Genomic DNA, 21,850 nt, shown 5'->3' on the forward strand with positions numbered 1-21,850 from the left:
CTACGCTAAGCTAAGTTATGACAATTTAGTGGACAATGTTAGAAAGAGAGAAGAGAGAAATCAAATCCTGAACCCAACCCATTTTAATAGTAAATTAGCCAGCTCATGATTTTTATAGCCCCCCCCCCCCCTTCTTGCAATGGTATGCCCAAATAGCACGTGGGAGGCAGAACGGGGTCAGGGCCCGACAATTATTATGAATAAGGCCGGCGGGTGGCGGCCCGTTGCGTACCGAGATAGCGGCCGGAGGGTGGGGGACTGACTGGCAAAAAAGGGTCAAGTGCCCAGCTCTGTTGATGTACAAGGTCTGTTGCAATTATTTGTTCTTGATGCCGATTGGCTGATCATCATCATTCCTCGTCATGGTGTTCCCGTGTTTGGCCTAAACCATGGCATCGGCGCTTCCTCGGCTGCGATGCGCTTTAACCTTGGCCGTGACTCACCTTTATTTACCTCGGCTAGTTACCCCCCGGGGGCGCCGCCCGCTCGGCCAAATGAGGCCTGTGATGTTCTGTTTTGCTTTTACGGCCATCTGGCCGACCCCCACGGGAGCAGGCCCCTAATTGAACAAAGGAGTCCGATTGATCGGCGTTGGATTCCCGAGCGGCGGCGAGGCGCACGCTTGGCCTCGCCGATGGTCGCGCTCTCCGCGATGCTGAATTGCTGATTGTTTGCAATCAGGCAGCAAAGAAGCCAGCGAAGAGTTCAGGGAGGCTGCAAGTGAGCATACAGGCGACGTATTGTGAGCCAAGCGTCGTCATGTAACGAGACCAAAGCGGACCGTGGGAACGACGGGGTCGGAATTTGCCCTGAAATTTAAAATGAAATACGAGCCGTCAGATGGCGTCGAGGCAATGACAACTGCTTCTTTGTCGCCGCTAACATTTTATTTCTTAAAAGGATGACAAACTACTGATGTAATATTTCGTAAGAATGTGTGATTTCAACGTCATTTACACGTCAACAAATTTGGTTCTCGTGACCCAAAAGAAGCAAAGCACTTTTACGTTTTGCATTCTGTCACTTTGCCGCTCTCCTGAAGATGGACGTAGGTGTGTCCGACACCTCCGGTAAAAGCGGGTGAAAGTTCACGCTGGCTGGAAGCGAACCACCCGGGCGAGCTCTGAGGAAGTTGTCGTTCCGGGCCGGATGAGAGATTGAATTATTTGTCGTTATCGCGTGGCCACCACATTGCGGCCCACTTTCTATTTCCCATTTCACACCTGGAATGTTGCGAGATAGCTCGTGTTCCGATTGACAATCGGCGCTCAAAAGACGGAATTATCTATCGCAAAGCTGCCGCCCACATGCCCCGCCCCCACCCCCCACCCGGCTTCCTCGCCGTTATTCGAGATAAACAATCAATAGTGCATTAATGCGTCCCCCTCGCCGGCCAATGTCACCGGCTCACTTTGAGCAGCTAATCTTGCTCAGCAACTGGAAAAATGATATATCGGAATTCGACTGACTTCAAGCGTCACTTGGTCACGTTTGAGGTCAGCGCATGTTTCGCTCGCTTCCCCTCGCGCCGTTAAAAGACTTGCGCTCGCCTTCTTTGCAGCAAAGGTGACCACGTTTATTGCCGAGCGAGCCGGGGCTGGCGGCCAATCGATTCACAGCGACCAATGGACGTTTTAAACACGATTCCCAGCCAGACTTTTAAAAGCATTGCCGTGCTCTCGATTTGATGACCGCTCCCCGGACGGAATTCTGATGACGTTCCTGTTCCTGCACGAGGGAGGGGAAGGAGCGGGGGGAAAAAGGCCGTTGGGCCGCCCTGCGGTCCCACTTCCTCTTTGCAACTCGTCCATGCGGCACATTTGCATCTGCGTTCCCAAAGCTGCCATGGAGGGGGGAAAAAAAAAAAAAGGGAGCTTTTTGTTGGGAACGTCTATGAGAAAAAAACAAAACAAAGGCGCACTTATGAAGAGGCCCGACTTGCCTCGCAATCCCCCAGACGCCAATCAAACACTCTCATTCCGTCCCCTTTCATTAGGATCCGCCCCCCCACCAGCTCCACAAACTATCGAATAAGAAGCGAAATAAAAGACTTGGCTGGATGATTGTAAACGGCAAGAAGAGACGAGGCTTGGGCGGCGGTAGATTTCTGGCAGAATAAAACGGAGAGAAAAAAACTCCCGTACGCAGGAAGACGTTCCACTCGCCCGACTGACTCAGACGCGCTCGAGTGGTGCGAAACCTCCCTTGTTGTTTTGGGGGAGATCTGGCGACGTTTGTTCTGACAAGTGCCAAGTTTCAGTTTTACGGAGAAACAAGCGAACGGGGCTGCAGTTGCAGCTGCTGTTGGATGATCTTGAATGTCAGATTGGAAACAAGAAGACTTTGCCAAAGATGCCGCCAACACCGGGGAAGTCGCTCCCGACTTGAACGCACCGACCTTTTTTATTTTGCCCCACTCACTCACTCTGGTGGTGTGAAAGCTCCCTTCGTTGTTTTGGGGAAGAAATCCAGATAACCGAGAGTCGCCAACAACTCTGAGCCTTCTGCGCATGTGAGATGTAGTACCCCTCCATGCCAGCGCCAAAGATCTTTTAGTTCTCAAGACAATTTTCCGCTTTCGTCACTTCCGGGTCTTGTCCAGGGCTCCGATTCGCTATCTGACAGCCAATCACAGTGCTCGTTGAACCCGACAGCCCGACCCAATTGTACTTTCCGACGGCTGACGTCGGATTGGTGTGTGGAGGCTTTCGGATTAAAGACAAGATGAGAAGTGGAGGCTCAGTTTGATGTTTGTGGCATCACGCAACATGTTCACCTTCCCAGAAAGTGTGAAGGCTGAGTAAAACTACAAACTCGAAGGTGTCCGGATCATTTTTTTTCCCTTTGATTAACCTGACACTGACTTCCTGCTTGCTCACTGCTGGCACAAAAAAACAGGAGCGTGTTATGCGGTGGGCCAAAGTCGGGTGGTTGCCATGTTTCATCCGGCTTTCCTCCAAAGTTTGCTTCATTTCCTCGTCTACGCGGCTCCCTGTGGAGGACTGCTGTTGTCTTCCGAAAAAAAAAAAAAAAGTTGCCTGGACTTGCACATCGGGCAAGACGCGCATTCAGCCACCCACGCGAGCCGAAACGTGCTCACCCCAAATGCAGCACAAAGTATCGAAGAAGGAGCAGGAGGCACCTGCGAAACGCGCTCATAAATAATGGACGCCGGCGAAGCATCAGTCAGCTTTTCTGTCAACACCACTTTCCTCACATGGGCAACATGTCCCGAACGGAGCACAAGCTCCACTGCGGCCGACGCCCTGCTGACCCCGCCCACCTCACCGACCCCCCCCAGTTTATTTACGAGGTCCCTCCGACAATTCTTCTCGGACTTGCTCGGCGCATAAATTGAGTCGCTCGTCCTGCTTGTGCTTCCATAAATAAAAATAGCAGCGTGCTCGCTCGCTTGCTGTTGCTGCTCCCCCCCCCCAAACGCACACAATGCCCCCGGAGCCTCACGTTTGGTGAGGAGGAAGTAAACGGGCACCTCCAGCCACACGCGTGTTTGTTGACGCCAATATGGTGGGCCGTCACTTGACATTAACGTGGGCCGCGAGCTCCTCCGAAACACAAGCAGGACCATTTCTCACCAGAGAGAGAAAGTGCTAAGGACAGTGGCGTCCACCGTCCCAACTGGAGTCTTGAAGATGGGAACAGGTTCCGCGAGGCCCGTGCGCCGTCATCACTCGAGTTTTCTTGTGGTTTTAACCCGTCGGACAGACTCTGATCTGCCTTGAAAGCGAGAACCCCGTCCGTCCGAGGCCTTCGTCATCAGTTGTCGTCTTGTGTTTTTAGTCGGACAGATTTCCTCTGATTCGTGGTCCAACGACCCCAAAGTAAAATCCTGACCACTCGCTGCTCTGTTTCGCCTTGAACGTTCGGGAGATCGTCCCAAAAACAAGAAAGAACCTTTCGCAATTCGACAGTGAGTCATACAAATCAGGCGTGTTGGACTTTGGGAAACATCGAAATCTGGCTGGGTAGGGGATTCCGAGGACCCGACTTGGACACCCTTGCTCTAGAGGAAATAGCATACGGAAGATTTTTAGTTTATTGTTCAAAAAAACAAAAACATTTGGGGCCCTCCTGCTGTGCACCACTTGACCTTAGCGCTTTCGTTATTGCCATCACTTTTTTTTTTTTGTCAAGCGCTACTTGCTGCTGTTAGTCGACCCTACGACCTCTGGTGTGTCACCTAATCCCACTCGCTCCCTCATCTAGGCCCTCCAGCCCCCCTCAGACTCTCTTAAAAGCCACTTAGAGGCTCCCAGGCCGCCGGATTGAATTAAAGCTTTGCGGAATCAAATTAGCGTTAGAGTGAGCGACGTCTCGTAGGAGCGTCACGTCTGGACGTCGCGTGTCACGGGGTGACATCATGGCAGCCTAGATAAGGAGAAGGAATGCAGTCCATTGTTGTCCGTACATAGACCGCCGCGAACGCCAAATTTCGATGGGATTTCTCCAAGGGGGGGCTTCTGGCTTGATTCATTTGTTCTTTGGACACGTAACGAACATTTTCAAGTCCAAACCAGCTCAGGTTTAAGACTTGACAGGACTTTTAGCCCTGAACATTTTTATATTTTATATTAATTGTCAAAAATAACGGACCCCAAACCTTGGTAGCATTGTTTCTCTTCAAAACATTTAAGATGTGAAGAAGATTAAAAGTCCCATTGTTTGCAGGTCGTCGCTTTTTGAAGTTCAGTCCGTTCGGTCGCAGTCGTTTGTAGGGCGGAGCCGCCACATCCAATATGGCTGACGCGTTGATTTATCGCAGCAACAGGCCAGCTATATATGTGTGTCTATAACCCTCAGAGCGCCGATGCTAATGAGATTGTCATTAGAATTAATCCAAATGGAATGTTTAATGCAATTTTTCCATTTCAAAGAAAGTCCGGCGGCGCCGTTGCCCGAGCACACAGTGGGATTATCCTCTGGCAAACAAGAAGCCGACTTTGCCTTCATTAGATCAAACTTGCTCCGAGCTCCTGACACTCGAGGGGGGCTTCATCGCGCCGCCAAGCCTCCGCTGGCAGGACCCGCCCCACTTCCCGGCCCTTCCTGGCATCCTCACTCGAGTCGTCCTTTTGTTTTTTTACCGACAAACTCGATCTAATCGGAGCTTCCGTCTTTTCTCCGCACCGCCATCCAACCGCTTTAGTGTCCACCCACCCCCGGCCACAGCCCCACCCTCCAGCTCCCTGCCCTTGTTTCTTCAGAAAACTGGAAGCTTTCCACTTGACACAAACCAGAGCGAGACAGAAGGGGAGGGGAAATGCGTGGCCTGACTGCTGACTGCCCTCAAGACGGGAACGTCCTTCCGCGACGTCATGGCCTCATCCATTGAGTCCTCCTCTGCTTTTAATCCATTCGACTCTGCGCTGTAATCCAATCACTGCCGCGAAACACCAACCGACCCCATAGTGCCGCCTCCCATCCCCAGACTACGGGAGTCACTGGAAAACGGGAAGCTTCCCAGTTGACATGAACACCCGTTGTCTTCCCAAAAGCCGAAATCATCATTTGAGTCTTCCTATGGTTTTCAATCAGACGGCGTTGCAGTCAAGTTTCTGCTCCACAACGCCCCCCCCCCCCTTGTTCCCCTCATAAAACTGAACGCCTGCGACTTGACTTGATTAACACTCTTTGGGAGTTGTTGCCTCGGAACAAATGGGAACGTTAAGCGAATCCGTTGGGGAGTCCAAACATGTTGTGCGCTTCCGTATCTCGAGTGGGGCTTCATTAGACCGCCAGCGTCCGCCCGCCCATTTTTTCCCGCCCTGCATCCGTTCCGTCAAAACATAATTGGAGGCCTGCGAGACCCCAAACATCCATTTGTCACGTATCGCCATCCAAGCCGTGCGTCAAGGCGCCGCCGAGGATGACCTTTCCTCAAAGTGGACGGCTTTTGCCGCCCCCGCCAGCACGGGCTTGTACACTCGCTCGCTATTATTAGCACACATGTGAGCTTTGTGTCCTGCCCGCGCACGACGCCACAACGCCGTTCGACAGGTAGTTTGTTCGAAGCGCCTTCCATTTTATTTCCCGGTTTGTCCGTGAAGCGCAGAAATGGTGGAGAGGGAGCCCACAATCATGCCCGGTTTACCAATTTCACTGGGAGGCCGGATTGAAAGAAAAATAGGAGCTTTGCTGATATGCCGACTGTTCATTTACAGAAAAAAAAAATGATAAGAAGAAAGTCACAAAGGCTTTTTGTGCACACAATGGAATCCAGATATCATTCACCAAATAGACAGGAGACCATTATCCACAGGAGGAGGGGTGACAGGCCCGGGGGGAAGAACTGTGCGCACCAAGACAGCCAATCCCCTGCCCCCCATCTCCCAATAACACCCCCCCCTCCCCTCCAGCCTAGCAGGGAAGAGACTTTTTTCTTTATTTTTAAAAGCCGCAGTGTTGCTGTCATCTGCAATAACGCCCATCATTCCTCCTGCAGGCTGCTGGAGAGCACAAGCAAATCACATGCGCACACGCACGTGCACGTGCACGCGCACACACAAACTATGTGGCATCTGAAGAGACGACCTTCAGCCGAGCGCACAAGAAGCATCATGACTGCAAACCAGCAGGCAGGCATGACTAATCGATTGTCGATTCATCCATTTTGAAACATTTTTGTCCATCGTGTACATTTTAATTCACAGTTTATCGCAGCCCGACGAGTTGTGAAGCTTGACAAAAGCTGGGCCAAGTTTTGAGTGCATTGGAGGTAAAAGTTTTTTTTGTTTGTTTTTTTTTTAATACTAGATTGCTTTCACACACACGCGCACAAAAACGCACACACACAATTGTGGCGAGTGGCATCTGATGAGACAACACAGACCTGACTAATCGATTATTGATTCATCAGCGTTTTGTCCACCATGTTAAATTTGCGCTCCAGCAGATGGATGAATGCGATTGGCGGCAGGCCGGCGGCAAGGTCACTGCAGCCCAACCAGTTTGCCGCCTAAACGGGCTGCTGCTGCTGCGACATTTCAGGGGCGTCCAGATGCAAATATTTTCTTTTCATGATGAGACTGCTTTCACACGCACATGATTGCTGATTCATCAACTGTCAAGGATTCTTTTTTTTTCTCTGTCAGGCCAAATTTAATCCATGTGCTTCATTGCAACACGACAAGTTTGCTGCTTAAACGGGCTGCGGCAGAAATGTGAATTTTCATGTAAACTTTTTTTCAAAGCAGTAGTGAGGAAATACGCTACAAGAATGTCATTTGATATTCTGCCGATCAAAACAAAAAAATGATTATAGTTCAAATGTTTCGAGGAATATATGCTCCCTCATGACTTCCTCCCCCGGTCATGTGACTCTCGCTCAGCTCTGCAGTGCATCTGTGTTCGTCGTGGACTCTCTGATCCCCTATTAGCCCGCTGTCATCCCTCGGTCTATATCAGCCCCCCCCCCGCCGTCCTCGCTACTACCTCCGAACCCACACCTCCATGTCGGCCCTGGCGTCGGCCGCGCGCTCGCTTATTAACCGACTGTCACGTTGAGCGGCCGCGCCCCCGTCGTCCGCTCGCTCGGGCCCGCTTAAGCCTGCGGGGCTTTGCATCGACAAGAACTTGGTGGACGAGGGGGCGGGGGCGGGGGCGGGTCCGGCGTCAGGAGGGATCTGAACACACACACTTCTTTACACACAAACATGCTGCAAGGACAACAGGGAAGAGAGTTAACGGACAAAAAAACAACTCTGGCTTGAAATGTGAATTGGAGACCATCATTTAAAAACCCGAACTTCAGAACCTAATCCTATCTTGAAGCTGTCCGTTGAAACCTCAACTCTGACTATATTGTGGGCATTTTATTTCTCTTAAAAAGATCATTTTCATGCTTATAAAAAAATCATTTCCGTAATGCTACATGTTCTTTACGGCGACAAAAATGTTCCAATTTGGGAAAGTAATTTAGTGAGTTGATTTGAGCACGCGGTGGTGGCGGTGGTCGTGGTCACCTCCGCCGCTCAGCAGGAAGCGGCCGCATGCAAACGCGAGCCGCCGACGCGCCCGCAGCCATGCGAGACTTGATTAGATTTTGATAGTGATCTGGATCCGTGATTCCCACTATTAGATTATTACCGTGCAGCCACACACACACACACACACGCGCGCTGGATATGAGGATTTCATTCCAAATCCAATCCAAAAGCCCCCCCGCGTGCCGTCGCCGGGTCAAAAAATCGATTTCACCTCAAACGCGAGACAGACGGATACTCGGTATCCTTCAGGGAAGTCACTTGTCTCCGAGTTGGAAAAGAAGCCTTCCTGCACCTTCCAAAGACTTTTTTCCGGACAGAATCATCCAAAATAAAACTTTTATCAAATTAAAAAAACAAATAATAATTTGACTTTATTCTCCTACGTTGACATTGCATTTTGATAAAAATCACTTTTTTATTTTTTTTAAATATTTGTGGAAAATATATATATCAATATAATATGTTTTGTTTTCTGGAAATTAATTATTATTTAATTAATTCATTCTTGATAAAAAAAACCTCCATATTATACTTACTTAAATGAGAACTTTTCTTGAAAATTTTATTTTCATGACTACTATTGTTATGGGAGTTTTTTTAAAACATTTTAGACAAAATCTATTTCAATCTGCTAGATTCTGACTTTCCGCTCTAAAAAAAATTATTCGACAATAATGCACCTCTTTACTGCAGTTGAATATATTTTGAAAATCTATTACAATTACAACTTTATTCCCACGAGATTATTTTTATTTTATTTTTTTTTCTTGAAAAAGGACTCGTCTTGAAAAAAATTGTTTCTATTTGTAAAAGTTTGAATTAATTCTCAAAAATATGTCCTCATATCTTAAAATGAAGGTTTTAGACTTGAAAAAAATGAACATTTTATCTTCGTTCTCTCCTCCGCTCCACCGACATAACGCCCCCTCATTTTCCTCAGAGTGCACCAAAAAGTTTGTTTTGCTTGTGCGACCCTTTTCCTGAATCAATTTTGCTCTTGTGCAATCAGAAGATGGATTAGTCCATTTCGTGAGAAGGAGGGGCACGTACCAAGCAACAAGCAGGACAAATGAAGCATTTGGATGTGTTTCCAAAAAAACACCATCCTAAAAAAAAACGCACAACAAATTAATTCATTTGTCACGATAAATTAGTGTATAAAGACTAAAACCCAAAATTTTCAGGAGATGCTGGTGGGCGTCCAGGAAAATGGCCCTTTGTTGACGCCTCTTTGCACCTGTGAGGACCAACAGCCCGGCTGACAGTCAGCATGCAAGTTAGGACGCTAAAACTCATAATTAGAAACGCTGGTGGCGCTCGGCCAGCGTGTGCGGTGGGGGGTGTGGTGGGTAAGGCGAGGGGGGAGGGGGGGGGGGTTCTGGCAGCCGCTTCTTCAACATTGGCAGCACTTTACCGCCTCCCACCCAAAAGACCAAATCCAAAGTGATTTCATCCTCAAACGCCAAGCGACTTTTTCTTTCATCGTCACTTCTTTCATTGTGCACTCGTGGTCATCAAGAGGCGGCGCCGGGGCCAGATCTGGACCCATTCTCACACTATGTTGGCCTGACGTTCGGGATTAAAATATAGCAACCTTTTATGCATTTATTGTTGTGTTATTCAACGTGGTCTGACATGAATCTTTTTTTTTTTTTTTTACTTTTTACGGATAAAAAGGCCATGTTACTCGCTACCAAGTATAATTTAATTTCTACAAGGTTACAACATGATTCTAAAAAAATATATGATTATTTTTCATTTGGTAAAAAAATATAATTGTCTTGAAAAAAATGACTGAATACAAACATGTCTAAAAAAAGACGTTACTCCCATAACATTACAAACATTTATCTCTGGATTTTTTTTATAAGTTTATGATTTACCACATATTAACAAAAATATTTTAGATTGCCTCCAAATTAAAAAAAAATCAACTTTATTCTTGTAAAATTTTCCTTCTTTTTTTTTAAGGTAAATCTTTTTTTTTTTTTAAGTTCTTTATATGTTTGAACTAAAAATCCAACTCTTCCCCAAGAAGTACTTTGAAATAAATCAATCCTAATTGAGTAGGTTGCCGGCAACATACCGACAGTAGTACATGATCTGAGCTCATTGCATTATCTTCCAGACGTCGGCTTTGCAGACATTTTCCTCAAGTGGAACTCTTTCACTTTCAATTGACGGCATCTGCTCGATCCTGCCAGCTTTAGTCGGCGCACACTCATGCGCACGCACACACACAATCTCCAGCCAGCCTCTTTGGAAATAGATTTAGGACTTGAGCGTAAGTGTCGCACAAAGCAGGAGAGCTAATGAGGCATTGTTTTGCGAGGTGCGAATGCGCCGATCCGTGCATGTTTATCTTTTTGCCACATGGGGAGACAAATGAGGCCTTTTTCTTCATCGCCGTCAGTTGTCGCGGCAAACGCAAAGTCATAAAAGTCAAGTCATTCCAGTCGGGCCGATGGCAGGCGGAACGGAAAACAGACGTCTTCCGCTCAGGATTTTGCGCGCTAGGAATCGGGGGTGCGAAAGAAGCTCTTGTCGTCACATGACCACAAGTCGAGAGCAAACAAAGATGGCGGCTGCGCAAAAAATGCGAAACAAGTGTGCCAGCTGGCATGAGACGCAAACGATGCATCACTAACGTATCGGGTGTCGTATTGTTTCTCCAAAGCAAAATCTCCATGCAACACACAATTTCAGCCAGAAAAAAAAAAAAAATCAGCATTCGCAGCATCTTCAGTTGAGTTCTTGTTTTTCTCAGCAAACTGCCACACAATGACATTTTTTTATGGTTTAATTTTGATGCACCACAAGTCAAGATGGCTTGAAAAAAAATGTTGAATGCAGAAACGCGTCATTTTAGCCCAAGATGCATCCTTAATTATTATTATTTTTCTCAACAATCCGCAGGATGGTGCCGCTGCTTTTTAGTTCCAATTTTGCTCCCACACAAGTCAAGCAATCTTAAACAAAAACAAACAACCACACGACTCCACCTCTATGGAAGCAACTTTAGCAAAAGACGCATCGCTAATTGAAAGAGCTTCAACAAGCTTGCTTTGGAGCTCACCAGGTACGCGATTGTTTTGATCAGCAAACTGTGACTCGGTGATTTCCCGCCTAATTGCAGCTCAGCTCAGGTGTGCTCCTTTTTTTCTCAGCAATCAGTCACCATTGTCGTTCGGTTTTCTTTTCGCCGCTCACACTTCATAAGCCAGCCAAGCTTGACATTTCTCACACAAACCCGGACCAGATGTGGTCCTGTTGTCTCGGCAATCAGTCACATGCTGCTGCTCTTTCTTTTTTTTTTAATGCCAAAGTTACACAATTGACAGCTCATAAGTCAGCCTCGCATGGAATTTTTCACACAAGTCCGTCTCGGCGACGCGACTGTTTGCCTCAGCAATCCGTCGCATGCTAATGTGGTTTCATAGCTCCTGAGAAACAAAATTTCAAAATCCACAAGTCGACGTAGCTTGAAATTTTCCGTCACTGACAACATATGCTTCCTCGTTCCCTCAGCAAACATTTTTTGTTAAATGTGCATCCCGAAGGTATCGGCTGTTCTATTGTTTTCCTCAGCAATTTGTCATTTGGTGGTGGGGTTTTTTTTTTTTTTTTCCATGCCACAATTTGGGGACCCCACAAGTCACGCAAGCTTGACATTTCTCACAAAGATTTTTTCTGGATGTTCTGCTGAATCATTGCGTGCAGAAACACGGAATTTGAAGAAAAAAACGGACGGCGCCAGCCGCTTATCACATGGCGCCGCTTTTTTTTTTTTTATTAGCATCCCCAATTCAGACAGCCCTTAAACCCATCTAGCTTGAAATTTCTCACACAAACAAATTTTTTTTTTCTTTTAGAAATTTGACCTTCACGTTGACCTTTCTGATAATCACTGTAAAGCTTTGAAAAAAATTGCGTGTGTCTCGCTAAATGTTCCCAGCCCAAAGCATCATCATGCCCAGCAAATTGAACGTGTCAGTTGCTAAGCTAAGCTACATTTCTCGTGAAATTTCAGACTGAAAACATCCGGCCTGAAGGGGCCTTTCACGTCTCCAAATGTCACCGCCGTACGTCCATTAGAATCACCAACCGCTCGCTCCAGAAAAGTCAGGAGGTGGGGGGAGGGTGGGGGGGGCTCTCCCACGGGGCGCCGGTCGCTGGGATTTTTTTTTTTTTTACATTATTAGCTGCAGATCTCGGCCACGGAGCGGCGGCGGTGTGGCGGAAAGAACATTCGCCATCATCGCAAACGACGTGGCCCATCTGGAGCGCACGTAACGTCATCAAGTCGGGGTCAGCGGTCAGCCCCGTGCCGCCGCCGCCGCCGGGTATGCGCCACCATCGGGTGACGTCATGGCCCCGCGGGGCACGGGGATGGACAGATGGAGACCTTTTCTTTTCAAACCCAATCTGCTGAGTTGGTGAGATGAGAAAGATGAAAAGTGAACCTCGTGTCTTTTGGAATTGCAACTCTGCTCGAAACGATGCAAAGCGCTCTGATGGCGCTTTGTTTTTTGTTTTTTTCCCAGTCCCTGCTTGTCACATCAGTTCTTCTCGCTTACACACACCTACCGTATCCATACACACACACGCACACACACACTGGACCCAACATGCCGATATGAGCCTGTACTATTTGCAGCCCCTTTAAATATTCAGCACCTGGCGTGTTCCCCGCTCGTCTTTGATCAGCCTCCGATTCCACTGTGCCAGCTTTCATGTGCGAGCATCAAACCGGTGCAACCTGCACTGCGAGCCTGCCCCGCTCGCGCTCGTTTCCTCTCACCGGGCGGCTCGCCATGGCCAGCTCCACAACAGGCAACTTGTTCACACCAGGGTGAGGAGGAGAAAGAGGAGGAGGAGGAGGAGCTGAGGCTTGTCCAGCAAGTGTCCTGCCTGGTCCAGTTCTCATTAGCGCATGTGTGTGTGTGTGTAGAGAACATAAGTGTGTGCTGCACTCAATCTCAATCCTAAATTCACAATTTGCACAATCACAATCACAACCCCAGCGGGGAGTTCAGACTGACCGCCTGCAAGCGTCTAAAAACCATGCTGGTTACTCAAAACTTGCAGTACTTCACAGAAATCATCCAACATCACTTTTCAGTGTTTAACTGTGCAATTCATTCGCTTCTAAAAAGTATCTTTCAAACGAGCGCAAACTAGACGCCAGTAAACAAACATAATAAAAAGAAAATAAAAAAACAAAGGCCCATGCAGTTGGTCAGCAGCTTGCGCCTGCACCGGGGCGTCGCACCTGGACGCAGCCGAGTCTCGCTGCAGGAGGCCCGGCCAGAGGAGCGGAGAACCCCCCCTCCCCCCTCCCGGGGGGGTGCAAGTGAGTGGATGCGACCCAGGCGGCGCGATATAAAGTCCCCCCCCCCGCCGATAAAAGAGCACAAAGTCGGACTCGTGTGTCACCGATGAACCGCGCGACTACTCGCGAATTAATTTCTGGGCGAGGGGGGGGGGGGGCGAGTGTTGGCTTTTATATCTAAATTAAACTCGGGGAGAAAAACAGATTCAAGTTGTTCCGCCAATGAACATGAACGCGTAAAGAGGTCGTTTGTTACACAAGCGGGATGATGAGAAACTCGGCAGCCCGGAACAAGCACGCCCGGTCGCTCCGAGGCGAGCGCGCAAAGCGAGCCGAAAGAAGAGCCTCTCACCTGGGCACGACGGCGAGGCTGCGAGAAGCGGCAAGAAGCGGCAAGAAGCGGGCGAGAGTATCCGATTTGAGAGCAGCCTGCGTCGGCCGTGCGTCCGCAGCAACTGCGTCCTCGCTGGCTGGATGACACGGAGGCTGAGGGGACGCCAGCCGCCCATTGGCTGTCGAGTCCCCGGCAGCAGGCGGCAGGGAGAGAGGGGGTGACGGAGAGGGATGGAGGGGGGCGATAGGGAGGGGGGGGGGCGAGGAAAAAGCACCGCGTTCAACTTGAACGCCACTTTCTGTTTCATCTATTTTCACTTGATACATTTCCTGAGTGGAATTGAGGTTTCCGATGCATATTGACTTGGTACAAAACAATTTTCCGTTTGGGAAAATAAACAAATGAATATAAATGTCACAGTTCTGAATAATTCATGCAAAATGATTTTGACGACGAAGACATTATTTTTTTTTTTGATCTTTTGTTTTGTTTGCGGCTTGGATAATGGGTGCATGTTACATGCAGTTATTCAAAGCCGAAGCAAAAAAAAAAAAATGTTGTTTTTCATTGGCAGAGTAATTTGCACTATTTTGGATTGTCATTGTTGACGCGTTTTGTGTTTTGTCTGGATTATATTAAGTGTCTTTTTTCTTGTTCGGGGTTTGTTTTCTTGTGTCTTTCCACCTTTGCTGGTCAAGAGGGTCCCTTGTGTGGTCGACTCAGCTCCTTCAGCCGCTCTTGGTGTTCCTCATTGTCTGTTGAGTTTGCTGCTTTCTTTCCGTCTTTTTGTTTGCTGGGGTTACTTTCGGTTTGTGAGTTTTAAGAACTTTTGTATTCAGAGCAGTACCCTTGCTGGTGTTCTTTGTTGCTTAGAATTATCGATGGCATCCCTCAGGGTCGCTTACCCTGACCCCTTCGGTTTGACCGATGTCACCCCATTGCGAACATTTTCTGGTTTTTTTTTGCGGGGTCGATGACTTTGTTTGTGTCTTTAGTGATGTTGACAGTCGGGCTGCTTTCATTTTGGGAGGCCGATGACGGGGGTGAGGAGGCGCGGGTGTGCCGGCCAGAAATCAGATTAGAGCGCCAACATGTAAACTGCTGGGTTAGAGAGTAATCAAACTAATGCAGCTCATCACTGCTTCATCCAGCGCACGCGGCCTCCACCAGATTACTGCCCTCTAATCTCTTCTGCGTGCGTGCGTGCGTGCGTGTGGACATATACATGTAATGAACTCTTAAGCGCTCTCTTAGCGAGCGGACGACAAATAAAATGTTTATGAGCTGAACAAGTTGGAAATGAGGTTGGGGAGTTTTGCGACCGTGTGCAACCTCAACAATTGCAATTTTGTTGTGGCGCAAACATGGAGCTGCAATATTCGACAAGGAAAAAGTCCCACATTTTAGCGATAAGCCTTTCGACGCGACGTCGACGTCGCAAACAGAACATCGGAAGCGTCCAAACGAGCGTTCGAGAGTTGCGTAAAGCTTACTCTTAATTAATGTAACATGATAAAAGCAACCGCCACGATTGTATTTTTAATGAAATTATCAAATGTAATTTGGTGTGATGGGAAGCGTGGAGCGTATCTGCGGCGGGGATCAGCCGGCGCGGTGTCGAAGGTGGGATTCCTTTGGAAAGTGTTGCTTCCCGATGACAAGATAAGGAATGCTATTATCACAAGAAAGCCAAGTCATTAAGTTGTGTAAAGCGTGGCATAATGAAGTTGAGATTTAGAGATGCGCGCCGCAAAAACAACTCACTTCATTTACTCCACAGATAGCAAAGATCATTTTCCCCAAATCGGTCGGGCTGGGGGGCGGGAGTTTCGCGTCCCCGTTCCGGGTGATGGACCTCTGCCAAGGCTTCGACATGCCCGCCAATGAGTGAAGTGAAAATATCTGGAGCAGATCATCAAACAAACAGCAAGTTTATCTGATCCAAAATCATCGGACAAAATTATCTTCACAAGTCACGGGATTTCCCATTGTAAAGCTGTTCCAATGTGGATGGTTTCGAATGCGCTTTTGTTTACATTGGCACGAAACCGAATTGAATCGAGATCCAATTTTGTTTCGCACATCACAGCATCTAAACAACAAAAAAGAATTCTGACTCTCATTCAAGATCTTCTGGGAAAACAATCTTCATCGTCACTCGGATTTCCTGGCCATGGTGATCTTCGACTTCATGTTCCAATCCGGATCAGATCTGGATTGCAAAGTGTGTGGTGGTCGTTGTCCTGGGAAATGAAGTCAAAAGTGAACCTTTTAGGTGTCGCTTGTGTCTTGATTTTCGCTTTGGAAAAGTCTCCAAGCGACTACTTCTCCCCCCGGCATCAACGTCAAACGCGGGACAGGCCAAGTGGGGGCGCTGCTCTCGGAGATCGGCCCCAGACGACACGCCAAGCGCCAACCTTGACAGCCCAACAACACATGACGGCCGCAGAAGGCCATGCGGTTACTCCGTAACGTGAACGCCAGACCTCCGTTCGAGGCCGCTTCCTGTTGGAGGGAATTTTCGGCCCGATCCGTATCAGCGGCAAACAGTAAACACGAGCCACAATCAAATTGTCCCGTATGCAATCATGTAAACACAAATAATCTTTTCCAGGGTCACGCTGCCGCCATCTTTCATCCTTTATTAACTGCGCAGGGCATGTTTTAACCTTCCCGTCGTGTTTGTTTCTAAGCAACAGCACTCATGGGTCAGCGGAACCGTCTCTATGTTTAAATCAGCCCCGCAAAAACAAAAAATAGACCATGAATATTACATTTCTTTAACCTTATTTTTTATTTTTTTTATAAAGGACATAAATAAGCGTATCCTCTCTACAGTCAAAGCAAAATTGTTTAAACAAAAATATTTAAGGAATTCATTAAGCCAACAATAATTTTAATTCTAATCATATGAACATTTTTTTCATTTTTTTTTCAAATAGCTTCAATTTAATCTGCAACATATCATGGTAAATATCTCTAAAAACATTTTGATTAAAAAAAATGGACTGGACCCTTTTAAAAAAAAAAAAAAAAAAAATTGTAAAATAAAAATAAATAAATAAATAAATAATTTTGTAAAATAAAAGAATTTTTTTTTTTTTTATTTGGGTTGATAGCATTTGAAATTTAGGACAAATTAACCCAAGTCAACCTTTGACCAAAATTTTTCACCCAACCGTTTTTCAAGTGCGTTTTAATGAACACATTTTTACATGCTTAACTGTCATACAAGTGCAAAAAGAAGCTAAGCACATCAGGATTCACTCACACCCGCACTTTTGCCAGCGAAAGGCTTCATGCGTCCAATCCAAACGTCCCGCTTTGCGACCCACAACACACAGAAATTTACATTTTGCATTGTCCCAAATTGACTCGCTGGAATTGCCTTTTGGGAATCATCTTGTGGGAGCGTGATCTTATTTTGCTGTTCCACTTCTTCCCTCAGACGCAGCCCGTGGACTCAAAGGAGGATGTTCGGTCGACGGCGGCCACGGCGTGCCCTCGCGACACAATTGGGCCGCCTGCCGTGAGCAACGTGATTTATGATGCCTTCACAATGTGCACGCTTACTTTCTCTTCTGTGTTTTTTTTTTTTTGTTTCCTTCTTTCTACCGGCGGCGCTCCACCGGAGGGTCACGGTGCCGGACAGGAAGCGCTCATCTCTAGGACTCGGCTGCCTTTGTGGTTTTTTTTTGTTTGTTTTTTTTCTCCCTCGCCAACGTCAAGTTCCTTGTGATTGGGCTCAGTCTAAAAACTCTCAAACTAGTCTTTAACTCATTCACGACCAGCCAAGTTAAAAAAAAAAAAAAAAAAAGTTAAACATGAGCAGGCGTGAGATGCTCGTTTTCCACTGAGGTTCTTTTCCAAACCGCCTTGTGATGTGCAGGTCGCTTAAAAACTGGACCAAAGCATTTGTTGTCCTTCTCTAGACATGACGTCAAGGTCAAAAGTGCCGTTTCCAATGCGACCCCTAAGCCCCTCCCCTTCCTCAGAAAGAAAGAAGAAACACTGGCTAACGCGGTTTGGTTCGGCCCACTTTTATCTCCTCCATCCTTTATCACGCAAGTCGTCGGAAAATATCATTCCCCTCTTTGTCTGCTTATCCCGTGATTTCCCCGACCCCGAAGGGCAGGGGAGGAGAAAGGCTTTTTTTGTTGTTGTCGTCTTTTTTAGCTCGCTTCATTTTCTGCATATCGAGGTCAAACCTGCAAGGGATACTTGTGATCATCAGCTGTTGAGGCGGGAAAACACAGCGGCCATTCAAGCGGCGTGCCTGCGGGGAACGACACGAGAAACATGGCGGCGACCACATTTTGCGGATGTTTGCGTTGTTGCCGTTTCTGAAAGCGCAACGATCGCCAAGACGATTGTTCGGAGCGCCACGTCTGGAAAGAGTCGCTATTGATTGTTTCGCCGGCCGTCTCTAAGTCTTCCAATTAAGCGCGTCATAAAGTCAGTCGCATTCATCACGACACCTAATGAGACCTCATTAAAAAAAAAAAAAAGTCTTTAATGCGTCTCCTCTGCTACATTTAGTCCGGAAAAACTTCCCCCGCAATGTGACTTCACTAAATGAGCCTTTAACATGTTTGTGTCTTCAAACCCCGATTTGAAAATGCAAATTTAGTTTGTAAGACAAATTTTAAAACGGTGATCCTTGTATGAAATCCTAACTCGGGGTTAAAATGAATTTTTGCTTGAAGCCAAAAAGAAAAGTCAAAAAACGAAAAAAAACCAACCCTCGCCCTGAATCGTGGCTTCAAACCCCGATTTGGAACTATAGCAACGGTTATAACCTTGGCTAATTTGAAACTTTAACACAGATAATCCTAATCTAATCCAAGACAAATTTGAAATTCAAAAATGTAAAACATTTCCGAGCCTTTTTCAAAACAAATTGTGGGTTTGAATCCGAATCGAAAACCCCCAAACCAGGCTTGCAACCCTACCCCTAGTCAGGAATCCCAAATTACAAACCCTAATCCAGTCTTGAATCAGCAAATTGAAAAGTAGATCTCATCTTGAAAATCAATAATTTTGAAACGCAAAATTCATATTTGCACCCAGGCTCGAAATCAACTGACACAAAACTGGAAACTTCCCCCTTATTTGAAACCGTAATGCTGCCTTGAAACCCGAATTTGGGACCTGAGCTTGCTCCTGAGGATATTTCCAAGTTTGTGACTCCTCCACGGATTGTGGCTGCTGTGATGGCGTTCGCTGCGGCTACAAAAAGTCTGCAACTATCGTGTCGGGGGCGGGGAGGGGGTCGCGCTCAGCATTGTCGTGTCGGGTGGCGGGATTAGCGGTGCAGATGGACGCCGACTGGACACGGCGAACAAATCCCCCCGCGATGTTGTACATTCACGTGCTTGTTTGTTCTCATCCGTTGGACATCAATTTTGCGACATGCTAATCTGCGTCGCTACAACGTGTACTCACTAAAGTGACGTGATGAATTTAGCCAAAGGTTGGGGGCGGCCGGCGGTGGCCGGGGGGGAGGGGCCGGGTGCTCCGTCTCTTTTGCATAATTCTCTTCCTATTAGCAGCAACATTCAGTGTGTCTTTTTTTTTTTTTTTTTTTTTTGAGGTGGGGGGGGCGTGGTGGGGGGAGGTTTGTAATGATAATTTGAGAATCTGGGGTTGACGGCGCTAATCCGGCAGCATTACACTTCACAGAGGGATTAGTGAGTGACAAGTCGAAGTGAAACGAGAGATGTAAGGGCCTCTTAAGCCGTGTTCCTATTAAAAGCTACGGAGCGAGGCAAACTTCGCTGCACACTCGCCGGCCGGATGCTCGGGGATAAACATCACCAACCACACCCTCCTCGCTTTATCCTCCCATCATCCCCCCCCCCCCACACTCTTCATCGCCCCTCCGGCCCCATAAATGCGCCTCGGCTCGTGGCCATTTCTCCGTCTGTCTTTATTTCATTTTTTATTTATTTTTTTTAATCCCCCATCCGTACACCCTGCAAATTATTTCCGCTTGCCCTCGTTGGGCGAAACGTGCGACTTGACGCTGCTTTACAGTGTACACGCGGAAAAAGGCATGTGAAGGTGTCGCCATGGCAACCGCATAACTTCTGATGACTCAGCTCCGCTTTTATGCTGCTCACTTAAAGAATGATTACATTTGATGGCCGCTTTGCTCTTTTTGACAGCGTGCTATCAAAAGCGCAAAATAAATCAGAATGTTGACACGGCATTAGCGTGGAAATGAGACCGAGCTCAAACTAATGGCGCATTTGGACAGCAGGAACTTCAGCCCCAGAACTCTTCAAGGACTTTTGTGTGACTGGGGTGATATATGAGGAACCAAAAAGAAAACCTTTCCAATGGCGAGGTTTGAAGCGTTGCAAATATCTGAACAGAACCGGCAACGTAAATTGAAATTTAGCTACAATTAGCGAATAGTACTCAAAGTTCCTGCATGGAGGTCAAAGGTCATGATCATGATTTCCCATGTTGGTATTTATACTTGAAACGTGACATCGGGCGGACTTTGACGGACGTTGAAGGTGTCTTTATAATTTTGCATTTGGTGCCCCTAGTGGTTGGCGGCCGTAAATGACCAAAAAGTTGAAAAAATACATCAGAATGATGTCGGGTGTCGGCAAACGCGAATTGACGTGAACTATTGCTGCCGTAAAAATAATGAAACCTGCCAATGATTTTGAACTCAAATTCTTTATCTGATGCATGTTTATTTAAGATCATTTGTCTTGCCAGCGAGTTCACAGCGGGAACTTTTCTGCCCAAATGCATGAATCAAACACACACGCACACACACATGCGCGAGCGGATTTAAATGAGGAAAAAGTCCAAACAAGTTATTTGTTTTCCTGCGGCACTGACCTGGATATGCGTGGCTTCTCTCTCCTGTGCGCATCCCCAAAGAGGCGGAAAGTAACCGTTCAATCGCAGGTAATTAACTTCAGGCCGACCTGGGGAACGCTCGCACCAGACGCCGCCATCTTTTAAGTGCGATGCTCCATTAGAGGGCCGCCCCGCAAGGAACACTGTCAATGTGAGGACGCTCCAAAAAAAAAAAACAACACACGGGGCATGCTGGGGGCTTGTCCCACTCTCATATAATCACTGACACGCGTAGCTTAAATATGTCAATTAGATGCGACACACACACACACACACACGCGGAGTGGTTTCATCAGTATCAGTCTGCTTGGCAGCTTTGTCTGGTCTTTTGCCCTGGAGGTGCGAAGTGTACTTTTAACATCCCCACGCCAACATGAAGGCGGTATCGAGCTGAATCGGGTCCTCCGTGTCAAATATACGCGTCCTCTTTGGAATGTCCGTTGTGCTCGAGGCGGTTGTTCCGAGTTAAGCAAAGATGTTTTGTATGTAATGAATTTGATCATCTGTTTCTGGCGGGTTTTATTTGGACAAATTCTTCATAACGATTTTGCGAGGGCTGGAATCCGAATTGCAAGGTGGCTGCTTCAAACCAAGATGGCCGCCTTTCTGTATTTTTTATGAGGTTACAAGGGCCCCAAATATTTCTAATATATGTTTGGCATTAAAAAAGGGGAGTGAAATTTGCAGTCACTTGTTGCTAGGCAGAACGGGGTTTTGAATCAGTCATTACTGAGTTTATTTTTAAAGCCGGTTGTCGGCTAACGGTAATTTGCGTGTGGGCACTCGTCAACGTGATTCATATTAAAACTTCACTAATGAAAAAGTAAAACGTGCGTGATAAAATGATTTCATTTTTATTTTTTTCTGGTATCTTGAATCTGCAGATAATAACTCTTTTGACAAGCCAAATGAAGATGACATTTCCTGCCAGCAACACCGCAACGGTCGTCTCCCACTATTGGCTGCTTGTTGCTAGGCAGATTTTATGCGGCATAATTCCATTCACGTCTCCAAAGCCCAATTTAAAAAAATAAAAATAAAATGTCAGTCAGGCTAAATCTGTTCTTGTAAATAATTCTAAAATGATGCGGCTTGCTCACCACAGCGCCATCTGTTGGCAAATTGGCCCCAAAATAACGCACAAAAATTCTCTTGAATACATACATGACTAGAAAACACACACACACGCGCTTAATGTCATCACACGCAGGTGATAGATGCATCGCACATTCATATATTCGGATGTTTCGCAATCACCGTGTTAAAGCATCAGCGACTCACCGCCACCTGTTCACA

The 21,850-nt window shown here is 47.0% G+C and overlaps 1 protein-coding gene across 1 annotated transcript in view; it reads right to left on the reverse strand.

The window, feature by feature from the left end:
- Positions 1-13,863, reverse strand: part of cdh6 (cadherin 6) — a 35,133-nt gene extending 21,270 nt beyond the window's left edge. The window contains exon 1 of the mRNA XM_088282625.1: positions 13,691-13,863. The gene's annotated coding sequence lies outside the window, so the exon portion shown is untranslated. The remainder of the gene's footprint in view (positions 1-13,690) is intronic.
- Between the last annotated feature and the right edge of the window lie 7,987 nt (positions 13,864-21,850).

The sequence above is a fragment of the Idiotropiscis lumnitzeri genome, chromosome 19 (assembly GCF_059441095.1).
Source record: "Idiotropiscis lumnitzeri isolate Australia: NSW breed Sydney's pygmy pipehorse chromosome 19, RoL_Ilum_1.0, whole genome shotgun sequence".
NCBI classification, from domain to species: domain Eukaryota; kingdom Metazoa; phylum Chordata; class Actinopteri; order Syngnathiformes; family Syngnathidae; genus Idiotropiscis; species Idiotropiscis lumnitzeri.